Source organism: Phoenix dactylifera, chromosome 6 (assembly GCF_009389715.1).
Source record: "Phoenix dactylifera cultivar Barhee BC4 chromosome 6, palm_55x_up_171113_PBpolish2nd_filt_p, whole genome shotgun sequence".
Lineage (NCBI taxonomy): Eukaryota > Viridiplantae > Streptophyta > Magnoliopsida > Arecales > Arecaceae > Phoenix > Phoenix dactylifera.
This window is the reverse complement of record NC_052397.1, coordinates 10,417,765-10,426,891: the sequence shown is the minus strand read 5'-3', so window position 1 is coordinate 10,426,891 and position 9,127 is coordinate 10,417,765.

Sequence of the window (9,127 nt, the reverse complement as noted above, 5' to 3'; positions counted from 1 at the left end):
CCCTTATCAAGAAAAACTTCACTCGTAGTTTGATCAAACTGAAAATTAGATTTTCTCTCAAGTTCTTCTAGTAGAATTATCCTTGGATGAGTTCTTGTAGGTTGTATTAAAACATTGTAGATGAGTGTATCATGAATGTATCAAGATTGTAGGATGTATCGAGAGTGTATCACTTCTCTCTTCCTTTAGTGCCTATTTACTTGATTAACTTTGTTAATTGCATTGGTACTTCCATATGGCCTTCATGGTTTTGTAAACATCAAAATAACATTATGATTCTCAATCTTCCCCATTTTGATGATTACAAAATATTACGTATTGTTGATTTGCCATTAATAAAAAAGTTTAATTTAACATCATAAGATGTTTTTGGTTCAAGATTTTCAAAATAGTTATTTTTGAAGTATGTATCAAGTAACCAAGATCTCCCCTATCATAATCAAATTGATGCCAAATCTGTTTTATCTTTACTCCCCCTTTCTCTTATGTTTCATTGATTCAAAATTTTCAAGGATTTGTGCCAAATGAAGAGTTTCATATTATGTATCGAGGCATTGAAACTTTCTTTAGTTGTGTGCCAAAAGTTTATGTATCAAGCTATAAAAATTCAGATTTACATGTTTTCAATATTTTCCCCCTTAAATATTAATTTTTCTTCTTAAATTCTTTCTCCCTTTTCTTATTTCTTCTTATTTCTTTCTCCCCCTTTTTGTCATTATCAAAATGAGTATGTAATTCAAAGGTGAATAGCATGATAAAGACAATGATCATAAGCCAAAATAAGATATTGTATTTCATATAAGCCAAAATTACAATGTTCTAGTAATCCAAAATGCCATAAATGATAACAACGTTTACAATCAACAAAAGGCAAAATACATAGAGAACTAGAGTGACTCTAGGCACTAATCTAAATGAGCTCCAGTAGTGCTATTAGTAGGCCTAGAAGCATCTAATGGCTGTGATCTAGCTCTAGATCTCCTATGTAGGTGGCGAGAGGAGGTCTGGTCTGATCTGACTGGGATGGTCTGTGAGCCCTATGAACTGGCTGGCTCTGTGCCGAGACCTCTGACTCAGCTGCTCGAGCTGCAGGATGACCATGATACTCTCTCTCTAAGGTGGTCATCCGGTCCATGAGACTCGTCACCTGGGCAGATACTCCCCTAACCTCAGCTTTAAGGCTATCCAACCGACTCATCATCCTATCAGAGAGACCCATCACCTGAGCTACTGCAACCTCAGTCATCCTACTCCAGTACTCCTCCGTGTATCCAGTAGGTGTAGAGGATGACGGTCCTGCCTCTGTATGTGATGAAGGATGATCAGCAGGCATCTCGGGCTCAGGAATAGAGTCTTTGGGCTCTGGTACATCAGGTTCTAGTGCCTGTGGCCCTGCACCTACGCGCATCCAGTGGCCATTCAGCTTGTCGTAGCCCATGCGAATAGGTGACCGTGCAGTATAGATGTCGGTATGCAGTAAGTCTTTGGAGATCTCACCAACTAAACATATCTCATACTGTCTAAAGATCAGTGTGAGTACCATACCATAGGGTAGAAAGACCCTCACCCTAGTCACGGTCTCACGCATCTGTCTGATCATCATAGCTGGGAGATTCAGGAGAATGCCCTGAATAACATGCTCCATAATAGCCAAATCTCTCTCGGATACATGGTCGAATCTCCCACTCTTCGGAAACAATATCCTCCCTATGAAGTTATGAAGCAATCTCATCTCAGCAGAGAAGGCACTGGCTACCAGATCATCAGAGTAGTCGATCTCATCTCTCTCCATGATCAATTGTAGAGCTTTGATCCTATCCTCTAGCCTATCTGGTATGGCATCCTCACAACGAAGATGGAGCAAATGTCCTAGACTGTCCTCAGTGACATGAATCTCAACTCCTCGGACCTCTGACACGAGCCCGCCCGCACCGATCCGTAGGGTTGCATAAAACTCACGGACTAAACCCGGGTAGGTCTGTAGATCTAGGGAGCAGAGGTACTCCTATCCTTGATGCTTGATCCAACCACTTAGTCTAAACCCTTCTTGATCCAAAACTTCGAAGTTTATGTGTCTACCTGTCGTAACCGGTCTTCCCGCGTATCTAGCAAGCAAAACTGAAGGAGAAGGCGGTTGGGGAGGCTCTACTCGTGGTTCAGCTCGTGGAGGAACTGTAGATGGCCCACTAGTTTGCTCTTCTACTGTAGATTGACATGTCACTCTGCTAGATCGCTTGGCCACGGCTTGTTTGGGGTCTCATTTTGACCTAATCTTCCTTTTGATTCGATCTACCGGCTTGGGAGAGGGTGAAACTAGAGTTTACCGGCGATTGGAGGTGGATGAAGGAGAGGAAATAGTGTTTCTAGGAATTTAGCAACAATGGAATGCCCTAAAAATGCTCTCGGCCGGCCCTAAAAAGTAAGGGTCCCGCCGTCGAGTCGACCCCAGCTTTTGCTTAGGTTGGCTTGCAGGGGATCGACCCTGCTTGGATCTCGGGTCGACCCGAGTTCGAATCCCCAAACAATTTTTTTTTTTGATGTTTCAGTTTTCTGATCCTTACCAAATTTCTATGGGTCACTGATATACATGAGAGGAAGCTCTAAATCAATGATTTGATCAATGTTTCATAGGATTTAGGAAATGAGAGGAGCGTATCATGAAAACATTTTTTCTTTTCTAAGCAAAGGGGTCACATACTCCTAATTCTCTTCTAAGCATACAAAATCTATCTTCACTAAGAGGCTTTGTAAATATATCAGCCAATTGATTTTCCGTGCACACATGTTCAATATTTATATTTCCATTTTGCACATGATCTCTTATGAAGTGATACCTTATTTTCAATATGTTTTGCTTTATAGTGTTGTACAGGATTTTGGTTAAATTGATTGCCTTGTGTTATCACATTTTATGGAAATGTTATCAAGCTTAATTCCATAATCCTCTAATTGTTGCTTAAGCCATAATACTTGAGCACAGCAACTTCCAGCTGCAATGTATTCGGCCTCAGCCGTTGATAGTGCAACTGAATTTTGCTTTTTTGCTAAACCATAATACTAGATTTGCACCTAAGAATTGACATATCCCACTAGTGCTCTTTCTATCTAGTTTGCATCCAGCAAAATCAAGCATCTGAGTATCAATTAATTCAAAACATGAATCTCTAGAGTACCATAATCCTATGCTAGATGTATTTCTTAGATACCTAAGAATTTTTTAATAGCAGATAAATGTGATTCTTTAGGATTAGACTGATATCTAGCAACACATTCCAACACTAAACATAGTATCAGGCCTACTAGCAGTAAGGTAAAGTAAGGATCCAATCATACCTCTATAGAGTTTAGTGTCAATGCTCTTACTTTTTTCATCTTTATCCAACTTACTAGAAGAATTCATCGGAGTTCCCATTTTCTTGTAATCTTCTTTCCCAAACTTCTTGAGGATTTTCCCTTGTATATTTGGTTTGGTGAATGAACGATTCCTTAGTTTGCTTGATCTGAAGTCCGAGGAAGAAATTGAGTTCTCCCATCATGTCATCTCGAACTCACCCTGCATTAACTCAGCAAACTCTTTGCATAAGGAATTAGCAGTAGCACCAAATATTATAATCATCTACATATATTGCACTACAAGAAGATTTTGATCTTTTCTTTTAATGAATAGTGTTTTATCTACATTTACATTTTCTCTATTGAACTTATTATCTAGCAAGAATTTGCTTAGTCCTATCATAACAAGGCTCTAGGAGCTTGTTTCAAACTATATAGTGCCTTATGCAATTTAAATAACATGTTCGGAAAATTCATGATCTTCAAAATCAGGAGGTTGTTCTAACATATACTTCCTCTGTTATGTAACCATTTAGAAAAGCACTCTTTACATCCATTTGATATAATTTAAAATCTATATAGCAAGCAAATGCAAGTAGTAATCTAATAGCTTTTAATCTAGCAACTGGGGCAAAGGTTTCCCTCAAAGTCAATCCCTTCTTCCTGATTAAAACCCTTCACTACTAGCCTAGCCTTGTTTCCTAGTTACTATGCCATTTTTATCAAGTTTGTTTCTAAATACCCATTTGGTTCCCAATAATAGTTTTGTTTTTAGGTCTTTCAATTAATGTCCATACATTATTTCTTTTAAATTGATTCAATTCTTCTTGCATGGCATTGATCCAATTTACATCATGTTCGGCTTCTTCATAAGTTTTAGGGCCTTTAGGCTCTATTTGAGATACAAAGGCAAGATAGTTATTAACATTTCTTAGATAGGATCGAGTTCTTATCCCTTGTGATGGATCACCTATTATTAAGCTCTTTGGGGTGACCATCGTGCATACCTCCATTCTTTAGGTAGATCCTGATGTTGTGGTAAACTAATGATCAATCTTTCTTTCTTCCTCACCCTTGCTTTGATGTATCCTCTTGCTCATCGATTCGGTGTATCATGAATACTTAGCTTCTCAAGCTTGAACGTTCCTGTATCATCATCAAAAATATTTTCCTTCCTAGAGGACCACCGTTAGTTTCATCAAATATTACATTTATTGATTCTTCAACAACCATGGTGCTCTTGTTGAAGACTCTGTATGCCCTGCTAGAATGTAGAGTATCCTAAGAAGATACCCCTTATCTGACTTGGCATCAAATTTATTTAAATTCTCCTTGTCATTATTTTAAAAATATAACATCGACAACCAAAAACTCGAAAATATTTGACAATTGGTTTTTTATTCTTCCAAAGTTCATAAGGAGTTTTTCTTTGTTATTGGAACGAATTAAAACATGGTTTAAAATATAGCAGGAGGTGTTTATAGCTTCAACCCAAAAGTACTTTTGGAAGATTTGACTCACATAGATAGTGCGAGCCATTTCTACTAAGGTCCTATTTTTCCTTTCCAACAATTCCATTTTGTTGAGGGCGTTCTAGATGCTGATAATTGATGAGATATTTCATTTTCATTACAAAATTCTTCAAAGTATTGATTTTCAAATTCGGTTCTATGATCACTACAATTGAGATTAGAGTGGTGTTCTTTTCAGTTATAACATTTTTGTAGTATTTCAAAAAGGCTAAAATGCTTCATTTTTATGTGCAAGAAATGACACCCATGTATATCTTGAAAATCATCTATAATTACTAGTCCATATTTTTTGCCTCCTGACTTGCAGTTCTAGTTGGTCCAAATAAATCCGTATGGATAAGCTGTAATGGCTTAGTAGTTGAGACTATATTCTTAGATTTGAAAGATGACCTTGTTTGTTTACCCAATTGACATGCACCATAATTTTATCCTTTTTCATAAGTTAATTTTGGTAAACATTTCACTAACTCTTTTTAATTAACTTTGAAATTAATTCCATACTAGCATGACCAAGTCTCGGTGCCATAGCCAACTAGTTTCATTTATCTTATTCTCATTGGCAATTAGGCATAATCCATTTTTCTTGGCTAGAACATCAAGGTTTATTATATAAATATTTCCATGCTATGTTTATGAGTACAATACTATTATCTTTATCACAAATTGACTTATACTTAGCAAGTTATGTTTAGACCATCACTAACAAAACATTATCTATGAATGTAGATGAAGTGATATGAATTTTATCCTTTCAATAATGTGACCTTTGGCATTGTCACGAAGGTTATCACTCCACATCTTTAGATTCCACGGTAATGAATTGATCCTTATCACTGTCAATGTCTTGAACAACCACTATCTAGATACCATAGTCATTCTTCTCATTGATTGTAAGACATACCTGCAAGTAAAATCAAGGATCCATTTTAGGTACCCAAATATGTTGGGTTCTTTAGGGTTAGTAGTTATGGTTCCTTTTGGAATACAAATTTTTTTAAATCTTGGTTTGCCTTTTTCATTTAATTTTTGGTTATTGTTAGATTTTCTCAAATCACATTCATATGCTTTATGTCCTATTTTGTTACAGCAATAACATGTAGTGTTTTCATTTTTGGATTTTACAAATACATTTCTCAAATATTTTGCTTTTTGTTTGTTCTATATTCTAATCCTGCTTTATCATAAACAGCTCTTTGACTATCAAGAATTATATTTAATTTACTTAAGCTGAGTGTAAATTTATCTATTAGGGATTTATATTTTTCTACTTCTCCATTTAGTTTAATGTTTTCATTAATTAGATTTTTAGTTTCATTAGTAAACTTCTTTCGTAATGTTTCATAATCATTAGATAGTTTTAACTTGTCTTGCATAAGTGTCTGATTTTTATTCTTTAAAGTTTTATTTTTATGAATAAGCTTCTTATGTTCTTTCATAAGATCTAGAAAAGCATCATGCAATTCATCTACAGTAAAATCACAATCAAGTTCAGCATCTACCTAATTGTCGTTTGCCATGAATCACATTTGAGCTGTATGTTGCTGATCTTCCTCTTCTGAGCTTGATTCGTCACTCTCACTCCATTCATCCATGAGAGCTTTCTTTTTGAGTTTCCTTGCCATCCATTTAATTGTGGACAATCTATTTTGAAGTGCTGGGCTTATTGCATTCATAACAGATTGGCACTTTACTTTCCTTTTCTTTGTCCTTACTCTTTTCTTTGCTTGTGCTGCCTTTGGAGAATGGCTTTCTTTTGTGAAGTCCTTTCTTATTTCTTATGAATTTTCTGAACTTCTTGGCAAGCATAGCTACTTCTTCCTCATCGTACCCTCTTCATCATTGGACTCATCGACTCGCTGTCCTCTTTAGGGATTGTGGACTTCAAGGCGATTGTCTTCTTTTTCTTGACTTCTTCCGACTTTTGCTTCATTGTTAGCTCATGGGTCATAAGGGACCTTAGAAGCTCTTCTAGCTGAAAAGTATTGAGGTCCTTGGCCTCTTGAATTGCAGTCACCTTGGCCTCCCACATACGCGATAGAGATCTGAGAATTTGCGTACAATTCAGAGTTAGAATAAGATTTGCCTAAGCTTTTGAGACCATTGATTATATCGGTGAATTTGTAAACATTTCAGTTATACTTTCAGAGGATTTCATTTTAAACAATTCGTATTTGTGTACTAGCATATCTATCTTAGATTCCTTAATTTGGTTTGTCTCTTCATGTGTAACCTCTAATCTATCCCAAATTTTCTTAGCTGAATTACATGTTGATATTCTATTAAACTCATTAGCATCTAGTGAGCAATAGAGGACATTCATGGCTTTAGCATTAAGTTGAGCCATCCTCTTATCATTATCATCCCATTCCTTTTGTGGCTTAGGGATGACCGTGCCATCTAAGCTTATAGTGGGTGTGTGTGGTCCTTCAACTATGATTCCCATATATCATAGTCTAGTATTTGTATAAATATTCTCATTCGTGCCTTCCAATACATGTAATTAGTGCCATTAAATAGGGGTGGTCTATTTGTTGATTGTCCCTCGGATAGAGAGCTACCTATATGAGTTGTCATGATCTTTAGCTCTTGATTGTTAGATTAACAATTAATACAAGAGCACCTGCTCTGATACCACTTGTTGCCCAAGATAACAACCCAATAAGGGGGTGAATTGAGTTTTCTAAATTTTTAGGACCTTACTTAAGACGATAGATGTATGAGTAATTTAGCTTATGCTATTATATAGGTGCAGTGGAATCAAAGGAACACAATGCAAACATACAAGTATAGTGGTTTGGTGCTCTCCTAAGCACCTACGTCCACTCCTCAAGCGTCTTCTTGGGAATTCACTATAATCCCGCGGATTACAGTTGGATTGTTTTACCGGGCTCATAATCCAAAAATCCTTCAATTCGTTTTACGGGATCACCATAACCTAACCGTTGGTTTTACGGCTCACAACAACCTACACCGTTGGTTTTGCGGGCTCACCAACAAACCTTACAAGGAATGAAAGAGAAATGGTTTAAAGCTCCTAAATGAGCAAGTAATACAATAATGCACTTAAAGAAGAGTTAAGAAAGTATTTATCGCTTTGTAGATTGCTCTTCTCTTCTTTGCCAATGTTGCTTCACTCTCAAGGGGTTGGTAGAGCTCTTGAATACACTTAAAGACTGCTCAACCACCTTCTTTTAGAATTTGAATGAAGCACAATTAATGAAGACACTTGGACTTTCTTTTCTCTTGAATGCACTCTTGATTTTTGCAAAAGATACTTTTTTCCTGATGAATGGTTCCTCTTAAATACTTTCCCAACTTCTAATAGTCACTCCCTAACTGTTGGAATAGAGAAACTAGCCATTTCTAGCTGTTGGAGACTTAAATTGTACTTCTGCAGAACTAGTCGTTATGCTGTCAGTCGTGCTGGGGTTGACCCAAGCAAATCTGGGGTTGACCCAAGTTATTGTTCCACAGACTGGGATCGGCTCCAGCTACAGTGGGGTCGACTCAAGCTTGGCTGGGGTTGGCCCTCTCAGGGTTTCCAGAGACTTGTCTTTCTGTCATTCTGGGCGGGCCGACTCACTTCTCTTTGGGGTCGACTCGAGCTACAGTGGGGTCGACTCGAGCTTTTCTGGGGTCGACCCTCTCAGGATTTCAGAGACTTGATTTTCTGACTCTTCAAACTGGGGTCGACCCAAGCTACAGTGGGGTCGACTCAAGGTTATCTGGGTCGGCTCTCTCAAGAATTTTAGTGAGTTGTTTTTCAGGCTTTTTTGGCTGGGGTCGCCTCATCCTCTCTTGGGGTCGACTCAACCTGGGGTTGACTCATGGTTTCTTGGGGTCGACCCAAGTTCTATGCCATTTGTGCCATTTTGTGCCAGAATGTACCAAATCGTGCCAGGGTCGACTCCATTACTTCTGGGGTCGACTTCAACTCTGTGCGAAGTGTTACAAGGGTGTACCACATCGTACCAAGTCGTGTCAAATGTATCAGGGTCGACTCCAAACTACTCGGGGTCGACTTAACTCTGTTTTTCTGCATTTGAAGGTTAGTTTAACACATTGAAGTAATAAAAGATATTTCAACTAAATTGATGAAGTATGGCACATTCAAGTTCCATTTTTCGATTAACAAAAATACGGAATACCCCTTATCAAGAAAACTTCGCTCTTAGTTTGATCAAACTGAAAATTAGATTTTCTCTCAAGTTCTTCTAGTAGAATTATCTTTGGATGAGTTCTTGTAGGTCATATTAAAATTG